Raw genomic sequence first — 19,084 nt, 5'->3', positions numbered from 1 at the left:
TCTGAGCACTTTATCACTGCTGATCATTGTTAAAGTGCCGGTGCTTTCCCTTCTAAAGTTGGTATGATTGGCTTATGCCTAATTGGCATATTTAATTTACCTGTAAGTCCCTTTTACAGTCGTATTTCTATACCCAGGGCCTGTAAATTAAATGCTACTAGTGGACATGCAGCACTGCTTGCGCCACCCGCTGAAGTAGCCTTTCAAACCTGTCTCAGGCCTGCTAGCACAGGGCTTGCATGCACAGTTGTCTGCCACAGGGATCTGGCATCTAAATTTACTTGTCAGTCCCAGAACTCCCCTTTTACTACATGAAAGCCACCCCTAAAGTAGGCCCTAGCTAGCCCTATGGGCAAGGTGCTATGTATATAGAAGGCAGGACATGTGCCTAATAGCGTGGCCTGTCCTGGTAGAGACAAACAGCCTATTTAGTTTCTCACTGCTGTGAATGCTGCCTTCTCATAGGATTGCATTGGAAATACTCTGCCTTATGTCCATGAGGTATTGTCTGATTTATGAGGGTTGGCGTAGGCATGTTTGGTATGGTTGTAATGGTAGTGAGAAATACTGCTTGCTGGTGTAAGTGGATTTTTTATTACTATCACAGAAATGCCACTTCTAGAAAGTGAGCATTTTGCTGTACTTATGACTCTGATGTTTTGCAGCTTGACTTCAATCCACGCCTGGGCAGAGTGACAGTTGGGCTTTGTGTATAATTTTCAGACAGCCTGTACACAGGGAGGGTGGAGGTGTCATAGAGGTGCATCTTCTATTTGAATGGTCTTCCTGGGCTGAGAGAAGGGGGTTGGGGGGGCACACATGCATATGTAAAGGCTGTGCCCTGGCCTCACACAAAAGGGTTGTTTACCCCCAACTGATGCTTAGAGCCCGTGCTGGAGGAGAGAGAGGGCACTCCCAGAACCAGTTGTAACTTGCTCGAACCTCCTCTCCCCTTCTTTGTAACCACACTGCAGAACTGAGTATAAGTACTGGAGATTTTTCCCCACAATTTGGAGACACTTTGGAACGTAACTTACTTGCACCTGGACACAGAATGCTGTTGGAGGGACTCACCAGGAACTGCCTTGGAATGCTGCTGTTGTGCTGACATGGGACCTGCTTGGTCACCTGTAGGAACGACCGCTGACTTCAACCCTTTGTTCTGGCCTGCTGCTTGGCCCTGCTGCCCTCTGATCCAGCTGCTGTGTCCCACAGGGGCTGGGTGTTGTGGCCCCTGACTCCTGCAACTGCTTGTTGCAGCACATAAGGAGTGCTGCTTGTGCTTCATTTCTCTGATGGAGCACTGCCTTTTAAGCATAGTGCCTTAAGAAGTGCTCTATCTGCGAAAGCCCCTTTTTTTTGGATCCTTTCGTGCTTTGAAAGCGATTTCCCGATGTCAGGAAAACTCACTGCCGCGACCCGGGGGTGGTGTTTTTGATAGCGCTTTGCAGATTTCCCAAAATCACCGCAGCAGCCCAGATGGGCTGCTTTCACCAGGCATGAGTGATCCGCTTTGTCCTGTTCCCCCGGGCTACGAAGAAAGTGAAATTGGAGCGAGTGTGCTCCTATTGGTGCCCCCGGGCAAGGTTTGCTCCAAGGTGCACCCCCGGGGCACCAGAAGGCCCTAACTCAGGGCCAATCACCACTATGTCCCGGGCGATCCCTTTTCCTTTGTGGGTGAGATCGGGCATGGGAGGAAGCCTCATCAGAGGCTCCCCGCCCCACCAGGCCCCTTGTGTGTGGTTGAGATCGGGAGGGGGCAGAAGCCTCATTGGAGGCTCCCTGCCCCACCAGGCCCCCTGTGTGTTTGAGATCGGGCGGGAAAGGAAGCCTCATCAGATTCTCCTTGCCCCACCAGAGCCCTATTGTTGTTGTGTCTTCCCAGCCCCCCTGGAGGGCCAGTGGTGGTATAAGGAGGGGCCCAGAGATCAAGGGCCCCAGGAGGGGCCTGATATAAAAACCAGAGGGGGTGAGTGCCACCTCCCTCCCCTAACCTCACCACAACACCCCCGATGTGTGCAGAGGAGCACTGGAGGCCCTATTGCTGTGCTTCTTGACACTAGAGGTGCTTTTCCATCAAAAACAGGTACTCTTGCAGAAATACATATTTCAGATGTTCCTGGTTTGGGCATGCTGGGACTTGTGGGCAACCTGTTTCTTATATGATGAGCCATATGTGTTTGCTGATGTTCCTTTTATGGGCATTCTATGCTAATATGTTTTTATGACTTGCCATATGCTTTGTAATGTTCCTGGTATGGGCATTTATGATATTTTTATGACAAGTGCATTTCTTGAGTAATGTGATTCCTGACTACTGCTTATGTTGCAGAATAATAAGTAACCTGTGTGTTATGTGTGACTACTGCTGGTTTCTGCAGAGTAATTATTGTGTAACGTTCTGACAACTGCTTGAGTAGCAGGGTATTACTGACATGTTTTGTTTGGTCTAATTATGTTGCATACATTACAGTTTATTTTTTATTTAACTTGATGTTGTGTTTCCTTTGTGGTGGGGATAGTGCGTCACATGTGTTGTGTATGTTATGCAAACGTTTTACACATTGCCTCTGGGATAGTCCTGACTGCTCATACCAAGCTACCAAGTGGGTGAGCAGTGGTTATCTTGGACATGTAACTCCCTTGCCCTGACTAGAGTGGGTGGGGTCTGCCTGGCTTAGGTGCATACCCTAGCTAACCAGAAACCCCATTTCTAAAAAAACTAGGTTTGAAAAACTAATGGCACCTGACCAAACACACAAATTGCAGGACCAAAAATTGTGTCTACCTTATTATTTGCCGGTGTAACTTGCATTATGTAGGCATGACTATGAGATCTACCAAAACAAGAATCAACTAACACAGGAGCAATATTCGTTGTGGGTGAATGACCACAAAATTGACCAGCCACTTCCTCGAATTCAAGCGCACTTCTGATGGAGGCAATTGAGGGCAATACTAAAGAACGTCAAATGTACCTCAGGAGACTCACTGTTGATATACCCCAGTCACTTCTTTCTAAATAGTTCTAGCACTCAAGATAATGAGAACTCTTGAAACACTTTTTATATGAGTTCTCAGATAACCTACCCCTTATCGAAACAAATTGGCCACAGCACACAGAATGTATTGTCCAATCATGTGGTGGGGATAGGGGATCCCTGATGGTACGTTGAGGGTTTTGAAGAAGTATGAGGTAAAGAGAAAATCTTGAGTCTTGTTGTTAGATGATGTCTTTAATTGTAGAAATTAGAAAACATGATGTCATCAGAGATATACAGCCAACACGTGTTTCGTCACACAAGTGACTTCATCAAGGCTTGTAGAAATGGTGAAACTAAAAGTAATCATGCTGCCAGTGCAGCGATAGGAATGTTGAATGTTGAGCGCGTGGGTTGATGTAAGTGATTGAAGCCCTGATAAGCCTCGAGATAAACCTGGATTCCGTCGGTCGGAGAGATACGGTCCGTTGTCTGAGAGCGTCTAGTCACCTACCCCTTATGATCAAGATTGTTTCTGTATTGGTGCACTCCTTTAGATATAGGAGCCATTGCGTATTAACGAAAGAACTACCCCCTCTTTTTCTTGTCTTTATCTTCCACAACAGATCTAGGGCCAAATCGCTAGAAGCCTCTTTTTTCCCCTTGTCTCATCTCTTCCAACTCATCTGCAAGAAGGCAGGCCACCAAGATCAATGGTACCTTTTCACATAGTAACACAGAAACCATAACCAATACCAATGCTAACTTTTACTTTTCAACTCAATACAATTTTAATTTCTTTTTTTTAATCAACAATTCACATCGGGAACTCATTTACTTCCTCCTTTTTTATACACAATTCCAAGATGGTGCTCATCGTATTGTTCCATCACTGTTGATATGTGGGCACACAAAAAATGGAAGACGCCAAGATATAATGTGAGTGAACATACTTATAACCATGACCAGCAACCCTTATCCATTATTCATATTTACCCAAAAAGAACATGATCTTTGTTTGACCTCAATAGGTCTCACTTTTTGTCATTGATATTTCAAAAATGGTGCCCACAGTAACATCACACGTCACGCCATGGCCCGCCAATAGAAGTTGGCATCCATCGAAATGTGGACATACACCACCTCAACAAGTGTGTGCAGTGATGTTTGCTCCACAAGTCACACTATTTCCCTCCAATGGGAGTTTAAAACAGCCTTCCTGGTCCCCGTTAGTATTCATTACTACGGATTGGGTAGACATAATGTGGGGACTCTCTTCGGGAACAAGTATGTGCTTCATTCAAAGCCTTTTATTAGCGCAGTGCCTGATCTCCAACATTATTTTTCAAGGTCAGCCTCTCTCATGTAAATATTCCAACTGAGGTTCTCTCTCACTCTGCCTCCCTCCATGAGTGCCAATAGGACCAGACCCACTCTTTTGGGTGAGACTTCATTTACTTTTGTTTGTACAAAGAAACCAACATAAAGACCAAATGAGGCATAATTCTTCTGCATGTTGTATGCTCCTATATACATACCACCGGTACATCAAAAGAAACTATATGTATGTTAAAAGTTGTATGCCTGGTTTTTCTTTTTTTTTTCAGGTCCTTTACAGTGTTACACAGCTTTTCTTAAAAATAGGGGTAGCTTGAAACTTTCAATTTGTTTTGTAGTGTGACACCAGTTGTGTGGTCCACCTTTTCGGGGATTTTTAGTATATCCAGAGCTGGGTAGAGCCCTACATGCAGATTATGCACTAGTACTGGTCCTGACGAATTGCTACTTAGGGACAATACTAGGTAAGGAACTTGTTGAGCGAGTTTAGGTCTTATGGAGCATTATTTCTCCAAGATCTCCATTGTTTTAAATCTTGACAAAGGCCTCCAAGGATTAAGTGGAGTATTGAGGGGGTTTCTTTAGTTAATTTTTATTTTCCTTCACCCACTTCTTCAGCCACTCTACTTTGCACACTCATTAAGGCCCTCATTACAACAATGGCGGTAAAAACCGCCTACTGCTGCGGCGACGGCCACCAAAAGACCGTTGCCACGGCTACCAGCCATCCGCCATATTATGACCACAGCCAGATTTCCGCCACAAGAAGGGCGGAAATCCATCTGTGGCCATACTGGCGGATGGCGGTAAGGTGGCACTGCTACCACCAGCAGCGCCACACCAGTAGACCACCGCCAGCTGTGTTATGAGAAATAATACGGCCTGCCGGTGTTCTCCTGGCGGGTGCTGCTGGCGGTAACAGTGCCCCGTCCCCTGCCGGAAGACCCCTGGATCCAGGTAAGTCAGGATTCCGACAGGGGAGGGGGTGCGCGGTGATGTGTGTGTGAGTGGGGGTGTGTGTGTGCATGGATGTGTGAGGCAACAGTCTTATGGGGGGTCTCACTCCCGCCAGCAAGTGGATCTCCTTTGGTCCCCAAAGTTCCTGAGGTCCTTTTCTCGCTTCTAAGTAAATAAGATGGCCCAACTTTGATAACTCCCACTGCTCCACCTCTCTTTTTAATAGCATTCAAGCCTTGTTAATGCTTCCCGGCCATGTCGGACGCCCCGCGCTGCCCAAATCCAAAGAACGGGCACCGCGCGCTCCAGCCGCTCTCCCCTCTGTACTCTCTCCAGCGTGGCTTGAGACTTCCGAACAAGCGCTGCACGCTCCGCCCACTCTCCCCTTTATGCTCTCTGCATCGCAGCTGCCTAAAGCCCCCCTCGCTCAAAAGAGAAGCGGTAAGCAAATAAACTTAGCTAGGATTCTTCTTCTTCATGTCTGCTAAATTTCAAACCGTGCATCACTGTGAGCCTGCGAGGACCTCCCGCAGCCCACTTCCTAGCTGTCTGCCATGTTCTCTCACTATGCAAGAAATGGGTAAGCGTATCCCCACAATGATGTCAGAGTGGAAAGACTCATTAAGATATAATTATGTATTCGATACAAGGGAAGCAGAGGAAGGGAGGAAGGATTATAAGGTCTAGGAACTATTAAGAAGATGGTTAGAGAAGTAATTTTCGGTCTGTCCTATGATTACATTCTGGGCCGGTTTTGGGAAATACTCTGAAGAGGCACTACCAATCAGAGAAGAAGACCATTCCAGACAGACGCCTCTAAGAAGAGGTCAAATATCTGCCAAAAGATCTTTGGACGAGACCTCCAAAATCAGGTGTGGCCGGTTAAATGAATGAGGACAAAAAAGTTATAAAAAATAAAATAAAAAATAGTGCCAATCGGGGGCATTCAGTTGTGCTAGACCGGGACCAAGTCACAATTTGAGGCCAACTGCAATGAAGCCCTGCTTGGATACACTGAGCAGGAGGCCTCAGCACTTCAAAACTTTTCTGGAGGTTTTTCTCTCTTGATGTTGTGCTTTCCTCTCCAGCAAGTTGTTTTTAATGCGGCATCATTGCATTGCTCTTCTGCGAGGCCCCGTTCAAATCCTGGAAGTCTGAAGCTTTCAGTGGGATGAACATGAAATTCAGGCTGGGTCGCGGATGAAAGTAGTCAGTTTGACTAACGATGTCGGGTCGAGCCACTTATGGAGCTTTTTCCAAAGCTGCTCTAAACTCCTCCAAACTTCTGGAACCTCTCCTTGAATTTTTTCTTGAGGGTTCATAGTGTCCAAAACACAAATTCAAGGGTCTAGAAGCTCTGAAATGGTATTTGGAAGTTTAGGACTACAATTCCCACAATGCACCTGGCCAAATCCTTACAAGTCCACTGGGCGCACTGCAGGCTGGGGATGTTTGTGACAGTTGGTACAGGCAAGCTCTAGTAACCTGTTGCTTTCAGGGAGTCCACTCCTTAGTCCTTTTTGAAGCAAGGGAAAGTCCTTAGGGCTGTTGTTCCAGTGTGCAACAGGAGCAATACTTCAGAGTGCAGTCCTTTGGGTTGCAGACCAGGGTTCCAGCAGGGAAGTGCTTCTTATTGTGGTTTCAGGAAGCAGAACTGAATTGCAATGCAGCTCCCAGATATTCATTCAATCATTTCCATTTCGGGAGAGAAGAAGGCTTCACCGCTCCAATGCCACCCAAAAGCATGAGAGATTCCTCCAAAGTGTGACATTTTCTTGTCCCACAAAGCACTGCACTTTAAAATACAAGATGGGCGATTTCCCTCCAGAGAAACAAGAGCTGGTTAAACCAACCTACTGATATGGCTCATTTCCTTTAGCAATCCTCATCCAGACCATCTGCAAATTCCTTTCCTGGTCCTGCTATCTGTCTGTGGGGTGCAGGGTGAGAGGGCAGGCCTGGCTGGCATTCCTTTCTGTCCTGCTTCCTTTGAATCCCAGTTTGATTTGCCCAGTCCCCTTCCTGGCCTGGCCCCTGCAACTGAAGAACTTCCCCCATCAGATAACCTCTGCTGTTAGCAGGCCACTTACCACCTCATCAAAGCAGCCTAGCTAATCTTGTTAAGGCTGACCAATCAGGAAAGGCTACAAGCAGGCTGGATTTTGGCTTACAGAAAAGAAAGTCTTACAACATATTTTCTGTATTAGTTATGCCACATTCAACAGTCACAAGTTGTTGAATTTGTCATTACGATCTTTTGAGTCCTTTCATGACACATTTAGCTACTTCCAGGCAATGTTTATGCTTATATGAAATATTCCAATGTTATTCTATGGAGCTATGTATCTACAATAGGGAATATGAAATGGCCAGTTTTTCCCTCATCAGAGCATATAAAACATCTTTTATATTGTCCCTGCTTATAGTTACATGGCACCCCACCCTTAGGGATGACCAATGTAAAACTAAGGTACATTCTCACTTTGGAAGTACCTTTAATTCCAAAGTTGAGTTTGCAACCATTTTACTTTTTAAAGACAGCCTGCAAGGCAGGGCTGCCTTTAAAAATGACAGCAGGCAACATATCAGTGCACACCCCACTGCAGGAAATCTACTGGACCTCTAAACTTTCATGCCTTATTATATACTAGGGACTTATAGGTAGGTTGAATCCCCTTTCCCCTATTATATATTTGTGACTTACAGGAGTCTGTCAATGCCAATTGTAATTGTACCACTTTACCATCTACCTTTTGTCTAGAGCACTGGGCTGGGTTAGCAGAGCCCAGGGTAGAGTCAGGATTAGTTACCACCAGCTTCAGTCAGAAAAAATTGGGTTAACATGCTAAAAGGATGACACTCTCACACATTGACAAACCAGAAATGTGAATTCTGTGCAATGCCTGTGAACTGTTGCAGGGAACACATAGGATGCTGAAATGCTGTGCACCTCTATAAGTGCATAGTTTTGCAGTTAGTGAAAATAACTTTCGAATATCTCTGCAATGTACTTTATAGTGTGTTCACTGGTGTGACATTCCAGTCTTTTTATGAATGCATAGTGACTTTGTTGGAGATTTCCCACCTTCACATGCAGAGCCTGGAGCCTAGCTCTGCTGAAGCCTTAACAGGGATAGACTAAGGGCCTGACTTGGAGCTTGGGAGACAGTTTACTCCATCACAAATGTGACGGATATTCCATCCACTTTAGAATAAGTGCATTATATCCTATGACAGATGTAAAAATGCAGGCAGGACATTGTCACATTTGTGACGGACTACTCATCTGCCAAAATCTAATTAAGGACCAAATTCTCATATCTTTCGTTTAGCATTGTTTACCATGTGTGAAAGGCGACTTATAAAAGTACCCGACTGGATTGACTAGAACAGAGGCAGGTATACAGGTTTCTTTAGAGTTTGGCAGCCGGGATACTCCTTCACAAATGTGGCAGATATCTCATCCAGTGGCATAATGAAACTTGAGGTGGTCCCCTGCAAAGTGCATGGAAAGGTCCCTCTCTGAACACACTCAGGAGCTCTCAGGCCAGGGAACTGTGCTAAGGGGCCCCCTGAAGCTCAGGGCCCCTCACCCCATGCAGCAGAGGCTGTGTGGGCTTTTGTTAAGTCACTGCTGCCATCTTACAAGTGCTGTAGTCTAAAATGCACTTATAAAATGGCGAATGGGCCAGCCGTCACATTTCTGACAAGTATCCCATCCACCAAACTCTAAATAGGAATCTCAGTCCAATAGCTATACTTTTTTAGCGCCGCATTTGCGCCGCTTTTTGATGCAAAAGCATCGCAAAATGACAAAATACAACTGTATTTTGTAAGTTTGCGCCGCTTTTGCATCAAAAAATTACGCAAATGCAGCACTAAAAAAGTATAAATATGGGCCTCAGTGTCTAATGGATATGTAGCTACTCTGTATAATAGGGGAGTATTGTGCACGTAAAATGACTTAAAAGAGCCTCTTTTTATAATTTTTTTAATGCCATTAGTTATTATACTTGTGACTTAACTAGTTAACCCTGAGCACTATATGATAGTTTAGAGTGAATGCAGAATATAGCGCTCTCTGTAAATATATAAAGTCAGTGAGAGGCAGCATTTGTCCATACCATTTCTAGGGTTGTAAGTCGGAACACCGCCTGCTGGAACAATGAGTGCCTGAACAACGAGGTCGGAACTACAACCTCGTTGTTACCACTAATGCCTTTACCACGAATGCCTTAACAACGATATTTTGTTGTAAAGGCATTCCTGGTAAAGGCATTAGTAATAGGCATCCATTGATCCTGCATGCGTCACCCCGACCCCCCACCCCGCCCCAAAACGTAAAACCCCCCACCCCTCCACCCCGCGCCAAAACCGAAAACCCCCGCCCTCCCACCCCCACCCCAAAACCTAAAACCCTCCGACCCGATCCCGCACCAAAACCTAAAACCCCCGACCCCCTACCCCACCCCGCCTCAAAACCTAAAACCTCTGACCCCCCACCCTGCCCCAAAACCTAAAACCCCCACCCCAAAACCTAAAACCCTCCGACCCCTCCCCAAAACCTAAAACCCCCTGACCCCCACCCCGCCTCAAAACCTAAAACCCCCCACCCCGTCCCAAAACCTAAAACCCCCTACCCCACCCCGCCTCAAAACCTAAAACCCCCAACCCCCCACCCTGCCCCAAAACCTATAACCCCCACCCCAAAACCTAAAACCCTCCGACCCCCACCCCGCCCCAAAACATAAAACCCCCCGACCCCCCTCCCCCGCCCCAAAACCTAAAACCCCCTGCCCCCCCACTTACCTGAGTCATTGCCTCGTCGTCCATGCCGTGCTCCTCAGCCGACTCCCTTGTTTGTGCCTTAACCGTGCAGGTTCGTTGTTCAGGAAATGCGTGGTTAAGGCACAAAACAACGAAGTCGTGGTTAAGGAAAGTGTTGTTCCGCTTTCGTTAACCAGGACTTTGTTGTTACAGAGTCGGCGTAGAGAACGTTTCCCCATTTCTAGCTGCAACGTATAAGATTACCTATGGATACCCTGCAATGTACACTTTGTATTTGTAATGTATAGACACGATGAAGGTGTGCTGTGAACACTATATAAAAGTGTGCTCTATTATTAAAATTAATAATCTTTATTGCATGTTCCGTGTGTTGCCCAGAGCCACTTTAGAGTGCTCGAAGTGAATTAAGTTAATTCAAAAACATACAAAACATGTTATATGAGTATACGTCGAAACAGGTAATAGAGTGAAAGCAGTAATATTTTTTAGGTGAGCTTCGACTGTGCAGTATAATAACAAGACTGATTGCTTATGTAGCATGTGTTGAGTACTAAAAGGCCTTTAGGCACTGTCGAGTTTCATGTTAGTTTTATAATGTCTGCAGAGGGGCGGGGGCTACATATACCAGGATGACATGTCTCAGCTCCATCAGAAGTGAGCTTGATGCACGTGGCATCAACCTGTACTGCCGAACGGTCGATGCTATGGTCACACACGCCTCCCCCAGGTGAGCCAGCATCCCATCTATTTAGAGTATGTGGTCTCACTCAGGAGCCATAGATGAATGTTACATGAATTATTCAAATTAAACATGAATTTATGATGTTTAAGTCGTCTTTGAATTTCTTGATCGTCTTATACGGTTCTGCGAGAGGCGCCCTCTCTTTATACTGAGAAAGTGGGCATGGATCACGTTCTCTAACCTTTGCTCCCAGTGCAATACAGTTTTGCACCAATGCTGGCACTGAGCGACCACTGTGTGCCAATGACCTTTGCACCGCGAATCCACTGGTGTAAAGACATTTATTCAAACTACTCTAAGATTAACATTTGGGAAGAAATAATTTCATTTAGAACAGTACATTGTGTTTTTTGCAATGCCCATTTATCACAGATGTCATTTTTCTACCATGATGTGTAAATGCTGATGTGCACTGTTCAGTCTGTGTACATTTTGGTGCAAATGCTCAGTGTAATATATATTTGTTATGTAGCCAAGCACAACTATATACCATCAAACGTCTCTGCATACTTATGAGGGTGAACATCTGGCATGCACTGCACGCAGTACTTTTACTTATGAACTAGCCAGGTCGATTTGGCAATGCTTGTTTAAATTGCAACACTGACTCACCCTTCACTTGAGGTGATGAAGTTGTTGTGCGACTACCCTTAAATTCTAGTGTGCCTAATGTAGGGACACTTGCCATTTTTGTAAATAAAACCTCAATAAGAATTCAGACTATTTCAATGATATATGTGGTGAAATAATATTTATTGGAGCTACAATATGAATTATGTGCAAACCGACTAATGTTTATAGCTTTTTTTGCTGCAAGGGTTGTAGCTGTTTATTTAGAAATATTGAATTTTTAACATATACATTATTGATCTACCTTTCTATGATTTCTATAAACCAATTTAAAATAGGAATAGGTGAATGTGTACAAGGTGGCTAGATTAGCCGTGTATGTATACGTTGTCTTAAATATAGTGCAGGACTAACTGGGGATTACCACTACTCTATAAATCGAGGGGAAGGTGGGAAGGCTTGTCAGTTTGAGATCTTGTACCTCAAGAGTGGAGGAGGGTGTGGACTCGACTCTGTATTTGAAACATGGCCATTCTAGAAGCTGGGAGGCTCCCTATACTTGTCAGATCAGTCTTCACCTTGTCTCTGAACTACACGAACAATGATTCATGATTCACAGTATGAAGAAAGCTATTCTATGGGCATAGTTGCAGAAAGAATGCCTCTAAGCCTTTTCTGAGAGCGATGCAACCATATTTATTCATTTCTTTAGGAAAAGTGACTACTTGGAGGATGCTCTTCAGTGAGTTCAGAGTGGTGTGAGGAGTGCTTCCAAGCAGGGCATTGCTACTGAACAGGTGGGACAGGACCAGGGCTTGCATGATGGCTCTGAAGTCCGATTCTGGAAGGTGTGACACGCATCTGTGTAAGAAGGTTAACTGATACAAAGTAGTCTGAATATTCTGGGCAAAGCCAGGTTTTAAGGGTAGTCACAATCAATGATGAGTCCCAGAGATCATTTTTGTCACAATTTCATGTCCAATAGCTAATTCTAGTGTGGTATGAATGGATGCAGCATGGGGCTGATACAGTGTTTTGTATAGGTGGCTCAGTAGATGAAAGATGTGTAGTTGGTAGTTTCGCTGGTAATAGTTAGGTTTCTGAGAGTGGCACTGACGCTTTAAACTTTAAAGTCATATGAGGTCATCACTTTCTCATGTTTTCTAACATTTACTTTTTAATTTGTTCATGGAGCACTTGTGTGTTTCACATAAGCTTTATTCGGCCAACAGACCATCAAAGCAATACAATACAATACAATATAATATAATAATATAAACCATAATGTCATAGAAAAATTAAAAAAAAGAATGATCCATGTTTGCCCGTCTTAAAACAATTTCAACTCATTGTAAATAAAAAGTGCGTATGCGCCATGCTGTTGCTAAAAACTTACTTACTGCGTAAATTGTCACATTTGAATTGTGGCTTTTTAAGATCCGCAAAGCTAAAAAACATTTCCTTAAATTCAATTCCCTACAGATTTTATATATCCATTTAAACCTTGGGATTGAATAGGCGGGACAAAAAAACATAAAATGTTCTACTGTTTCGGAAGGAATGCCACATACAGGACAGGTATCAGAGCTTGACTTAGGTCCCCATCTGCTCGTTAAGGCCTTCAGGGGTAATGTTCCAAATCGAAATCTGGCATACAAACTTTTGCCTAACAAATCAGGTATTGTATCTAAGTATGGTTCAAACTCAGGGTACCATTTAAAATCAATAAACGAGTTAGTTAAATGACCATTCGATTTCTGAGAAATGTAATTATTACATATATGGGACCAGTAAGCTCTCTTCAATACTTTTACATGGGGCTTCACAAGTTGCTGGGGATTCTCCCAGAAGTTCCTCAGTCCTAGCATGCAAAACCAACTAGATACGTGTTTGATCCATGGTATGGACATGGAGTTAGAGGTTTTTAACAATTCTCATAATCGGAAGACTTATATATAGCCAGTTCAGGAACTACCCAAAGCCTCACCCAATATAGTAGGGGCCGTAAGATAATCAAATCGGCTATACGTTTAAGCCCTAGATCTAAAAAAAGGGGGGTTAATGGGGTGCTAGTGGGACAAGCACATAGAGCCCGAGCAAAGCTATTCTCAATTTTAGTTATCCTACTGCTATCTGTCATGCCCCAAATCTCTGCACCATAAACAGCAGCACCCTGTGCCTTGGCCACATAGATCTTTACTGCTGGAGACACAACTTTAGCGATCGTATTCCTGTAAAGGCGTAATATGGATGCTGCCCGATGTTGCAAAAGCCCGCCACTCTTACCGACTTGTTCGTCCCAGAGGAGTGAGTCTGTAAGCCTCACACCCAAGTAGTCGATAGAGCTAACCTAGTCCAAAATAGCTCCATCTAACCTGATCGTACACTTCTTACGAGAGCCAGAGCGAAGCACCATCAATTTTGTTTTCTTCGAGTTCAGCTCTAAACCAAAATTCCAGCAGAATGATTTAAATCTATCCACAAGAATTTGCAGCCCCATAGGGGCACTTGCTGTTGGTGGCTTCATGGGTGGACTGGGGGTAGAGGATTTGGTTTTCTGGGTTATAATTTCAAAAAGGCATGAATTCAAGTTGACTTTGGCTTTGGTTTGCGTGGTGGATGATAAAGAAAACAAGACCTGCTGGCATGCATCAAAGGGCTAGTCATTAGAGGAGCAACCGAGGGGCTTAAGTGGTTTTGTTGTGTATTATTGAAGAATTGTATTTGATGTACGAAAGTATCATAGTAAATTGTTTGTCACGTTCAGGAGAAATTTAAGTGTGAGCATAGAAGTGATGTTAGTGTCTAAAACGTTGAAAAGGGTAAGTATTGGTTATGATATGGAGAAAACAGATTGCCACTTTAATTTTCTTGAAGGAGTGGGTCATTTGGACAGTGATGTCCCTTGGATGGAGGTTGTTGGCATGTTTGAGGGATGTGTTGGTGATGAGGTTGGTGATTTCCTCAATGAAGGTGATGCTGTGATCTAAGGTCTGCGATTTTGTGAAGTTTAAATGCCCATCAAACAATGCCTAAAAACGTTTCCCAGCATTAATACTCCTGTGTCATGGCAACTGTGCAGTATGAAACATGCTGTTCAAATCGAGTCCTAGATCCCTTGGATCATTTGGTGAAGTACCACATTCTATTTGCCCAAGGATTCAAGATGCACATGCAGTGCATTTCGTTTCAGAGATAATGTCTACTGTCGTTTCTCAAACGATAATGTGCCCCTAGTTGATGGGCACCCATCTGATAAAAGGCATCACAGCGTTCTTTTTTTTAGGAACCGACTTTTGGCTTCTTAGTCAGAAACTATCTCATGCTTTCTTTCACTTAAACAATGTCAGTTTGTGGAAACACAGAAAGTGTGTTATTGCACATTTATTTTCTAAGGCCATAGGTACATACATTTTAAAAGCAAACAGGACATGAATCGAATTAGTTTATAAGGCGTTTTGACAAAGATAGGGCCAAATAGCTTCTCTGAAATGGCAAGCGGGAGATGGCATGACATTTCCAACAAGCCTTTGAGGAGAGAGCTGATCTGTCTTTTATTCCATTCTGTTGGCAGCTTCGATGGGGAGCGCTTTACTTCTCAATAGCACAGACCCTTGCCGAATTCCCCTCAGCAATGCTTTTGAAGATATGATCGATTATCGTCGTTGTTGGTCCTTGTCATTTAGACTTATAAATAAATAACGTAACCTTTTCCATGTATCCCTTTCTGTGATGTCTCAGGAAATGAATATATTTTTTAAAGATAACATTATATACAGAAAAAATGCTTTTGATACAAATATACATTGAGACAACCTGTGGAGGTTAAATGAGGACAGGAAGACGAGAAAAGTTGTTAAGCAAAAGAAAATGAGAAATTGTGGACGAATAAAAAGTAGGCTCCTGCGGTAAACTCCACTCCACACACGGAGTTTTAGGAATTTGGACAGAGTTCCCAAAATCCGGCATCAGGTCATGAAGTGACATTTTTTTTTTTGCTGATTGCGTGTGTTAAATTTGTTCTTGGCCCCTGCTCGCGAGTGCCACAATAACCTCCGGCAGCTACTGAGCACGTGTGAGATTTCGCACCTGCTCTCTTGGCTTCCTGTTGTGACTGCACCATCATAGTGCTGCTTGCGAGTGCACCTCGAGTACATTTTCTACTCGAGAAGCAGTTAAAATTTACTTGGAAAGGCATTTTTGAGCTGATTTTCTTCTCCAACGGACCGTTCAAGCTGTTTTTTAGTGGGAGAAGACTTTTTTTTAAACATTTTTTTCCAACAGGAAGGACATGCCCTAGAGACTTCCTGTTCCTGTCCAGCAGGAATTCCCTGTCACTGGTAGGGCCTACCACCATGGTTTTCGTGGCGTTATGAACACCACGAAAACCATGGTGGTAGGCAGGGTCATAGTGCCGCTGGCGGGACAGTAGCAGCCGCCGGGTTGGAGATTGTTAACTCCAACCCGGCGGCTGCTTCCGTCATGGCGGCCGGTGTGGTATATTGGCAATGTCGTAATGTGGTGGTCTGTACCACCAGTCTGTTGCCGGTACTACAGCCACATTAATACTGACCGCCGGGGTCATAATGACCCCCTTTGTTTTTGTGATATCACACAAGTAAGTTAAAAACTATTGTTTAAGGTTGTTTGGTAGGGCATGTACCAGGATTTCTTTGTACTTTTGTTTGACTTTCACATTTCATTGTGGTGGGTGGCCTGGAGCATCGGTAGGGGCCTATTTATGTTTTGGTATTTTTTTCACATTTTGTAATGGAAAAATGTTGCACATTTCAACACTTTTTCTCCATGTTTGTTACATTTGCAAAATTAATTTATTTTACGATGTGGCCTTCTCTTCCAACGGACCATCCAGCCAGCGGGCCCAGTACTAGTCATCAGTGCATGCAATAAATATTTCTATGGAATATGTTTAATAAAACATCATTCAGAGGGATGGCATTGGATTGAATTAAAAATGTTGACTATTATTTCTTTTTCATGTTTTTTTCTGCAAAAAGTGTACATTTTGGGGTAATATTTGATGCCATAGGAGGATGTGTGTTGTAAGTTTTTTATAGCTTGGTTAATTTTCGTGTATTGATTGCTGATTTAATGGTAGTATTTTCTTCACCTTTGCGAGCCAGTGTGTGTGAGTGTTTTTGCGATCGTCCACCGTTTGTCTTTGTTCTCGATGCCATGTGGCCAGGGGCCATTTTGTGTAGTCTGTGTCCAGAGGCAAGAATATGTTCTTTGTTCTCCATGCCCACTTGCTCGTTGTTGTTGTTTGACAATGTGGCTGGTGGGCATTTTGGGCAGCCAGCCAGTGTATTTTTTGCCATATGCTTTCCTGTGTTCTTTGTTTTCTATGCCTCCCTGCTCACTGTTGTTGTTTGACCATGTGGTTGGAGGCCATTTTGTGTACCCAGCCAGTGTGCTGTTACCATAGGCTTTCATGTGTCTTTGTTCTCCATGCCTGCTTGCTCGCTGTTGTTGTTTAACCATGTGGCTGGTGCAACTTTTGTGCATCCAGCCACTGTGCTTTTACCATAGGCCTGTATGTGTTCTTTGCTCGCTGCTGTTGTTTGACCATGTGGTCGGAGGCCATTTTGTGCACTCAGCCAGTGTGCCTTTGCTATAGGCTTGTACTTAATAATATGATTGAGCATCATTTTAGTAAATGTATATTATGAATATGATGATGAACAGCGCTTTATATTACATGCATTTTTTTTCTTTTTCATCTGCACCTCCTTGCCTCACAATAGGTTCCTCATACTCCCATACAAACATCCGCAATTCATTATAATTTTTTATTTTCATTTTTATTCTAGTTTTTTGTTTTAATTTTTAATTTTATGTTTTATTTTTATTGTAATTTTAAAATTGTACTTTTAATGTCAGTTTTTTTTTTTTTTGCATTTTGTCTCGATTCATCCACTATAGGTGCACAGTCACACAACATCATTCCTTTTTTTAGGTATAATTCCATTTCCTCCTGGACACCCTGCCTGCCACAGAGTAGGTGCACTACAGACACCTCAGCATCTTTCATTTCTTTAATGATTATTCCATTTCTCCCGGACCAACTTGCCTGCCATAGGCACACATTGAGCTTCATTTTTTTAGGGATTATTCCATTTACCCAGGCACCTCACCGACTGCCACAGATATCTCCTTTAGGATAGATGTACATAAAGCAAAGAGCTATGACTGTATGTTGTGTTATCCTGATTGGAAATTAAATTTTATGTCAAGACCGGAGGCTCCTATTATGCGTTTCTTTTCTTGCTTTATTTAATGAGCAGCAGTCAAGAAACTACAAATCCCATAAGGCTTAACATCTGTAGCCAATGGGATTAAAAAGATAGTTCAAAACACACAGAACCAATAGTAATTACGATATGGCATTATGACGTCACTTGACTGCAAGCAGCCCTCTTTTCTTGCTGCTGCAGTCGAGATAAGTCGCATTTTCTTTTCTCCTTGTTAATACATTATCTGATATTTTAATGCTGTTGGTTTGTAAATAATACTGTATTTTGGCCTTTGTCATGTTAGACGGCAAGTTGCCGCATGTTTATATCCGACTCCGACCACTCGTCAACTGTATTTTTGTTGTTTGGAGCTGAGCCCGTCAGCTCTCAATTTATTTCTGAATTTCAGCACGCGTCGCGTGCGTTCCGCTTTTAGGCATTCCTTTCATGCCTTTCCAGCTCACGGCAACTGCCGTCTGTTTACATTTCTTCCGGCCCTCTCTCAGAGGGTTTCCAGCCGTGCGCTCCAGCTGACGCCGGCTTTGTTTACTTTAGACGCACGGCGCGCGCGTTCAAAAAATTCCGAACATTCTTTTGCCTCAGGCAGCAACCGTCACTCGGTTTGCTCCTGAGGCAGAGACGTCGTATATCAGAGCGCTTCTGACGGCATTCTTCTTTATTATCTAGAGCAACTTTAGTGGCTTCTTTTAGACCAGGGTTATTTTATTAACCTTTTCTAGTCCCTCTGCTTTCAAAAAGACTCCGTTTTTTCTCGCTTTTGGTCTCCTGACTTTTCAAAATTAATTTTTTCAATTCTATTTTATTTCTACATATTTTACTGTCTTTAAAGACATAATGGAACCTGGCAATTCCTCTATGGAACAGAGTGTTTCCTCTGAACTGGAAGACATGAGACATGAACTTTGTGATTTCATCAGAAGCTCTGTCCATCAGGCAGTTTCTTCCTCATTACAAAAATTATCAAAAAATCTGGAGAATAACCTTTCTAACTTAATTTCCAAATCGGCCCAGACTGCGGGGGAATGCAGTACGCGTCCACCAGCGAAGCCAGATATGGGGACGCATATGGAAAGTGAGTCCTTCTCACGTATGCCAGAGGACGCGGTTCCTCACAAGGCTCCTGCCAAGGAGTATAACAATATGGCGCCAAAATCTTCTCTAAAACGAAAATCTAAAGAACGCAATGTTCTCCCGGTTATTTCTCCAGTTATTCAAGATACAGACGAAGATATGCCTGATGTAGATTCAGATTCTTATTTATCTGATAAAGACGATGATGAGTCCTTTTCCATTCCTCCAAAGAAACCAAAAATAACCTCTGCTACCCCTTCTCTCTTTGACTCAGAGGGTTTTCCTATGTTCGATCCCTCTCAAATTCATCATCCCAATTCCACGGAGTGGTTTCCAGCGGACCATGTGGGTCGTTATGTGGC

The sequence above is a fragment of the Pleurodeles waltl genome, chromosome 6 (genome assembly GCF_031143425.1).
Source record: "Pleurodeles waltl isolate 20211129_DDA chromosome 6, aPleWal1.hap1.20221129, whole genome shotgun sequence".
Lineage (NCBI taxonomy): Eukaryota > Metazoa > Chordata > Amphibia > Caudata > Salamandridae > Pleurodeles > Pleurodeles waltl.
Note: the sequence above shows the minus strand (reverse complement) of the source record.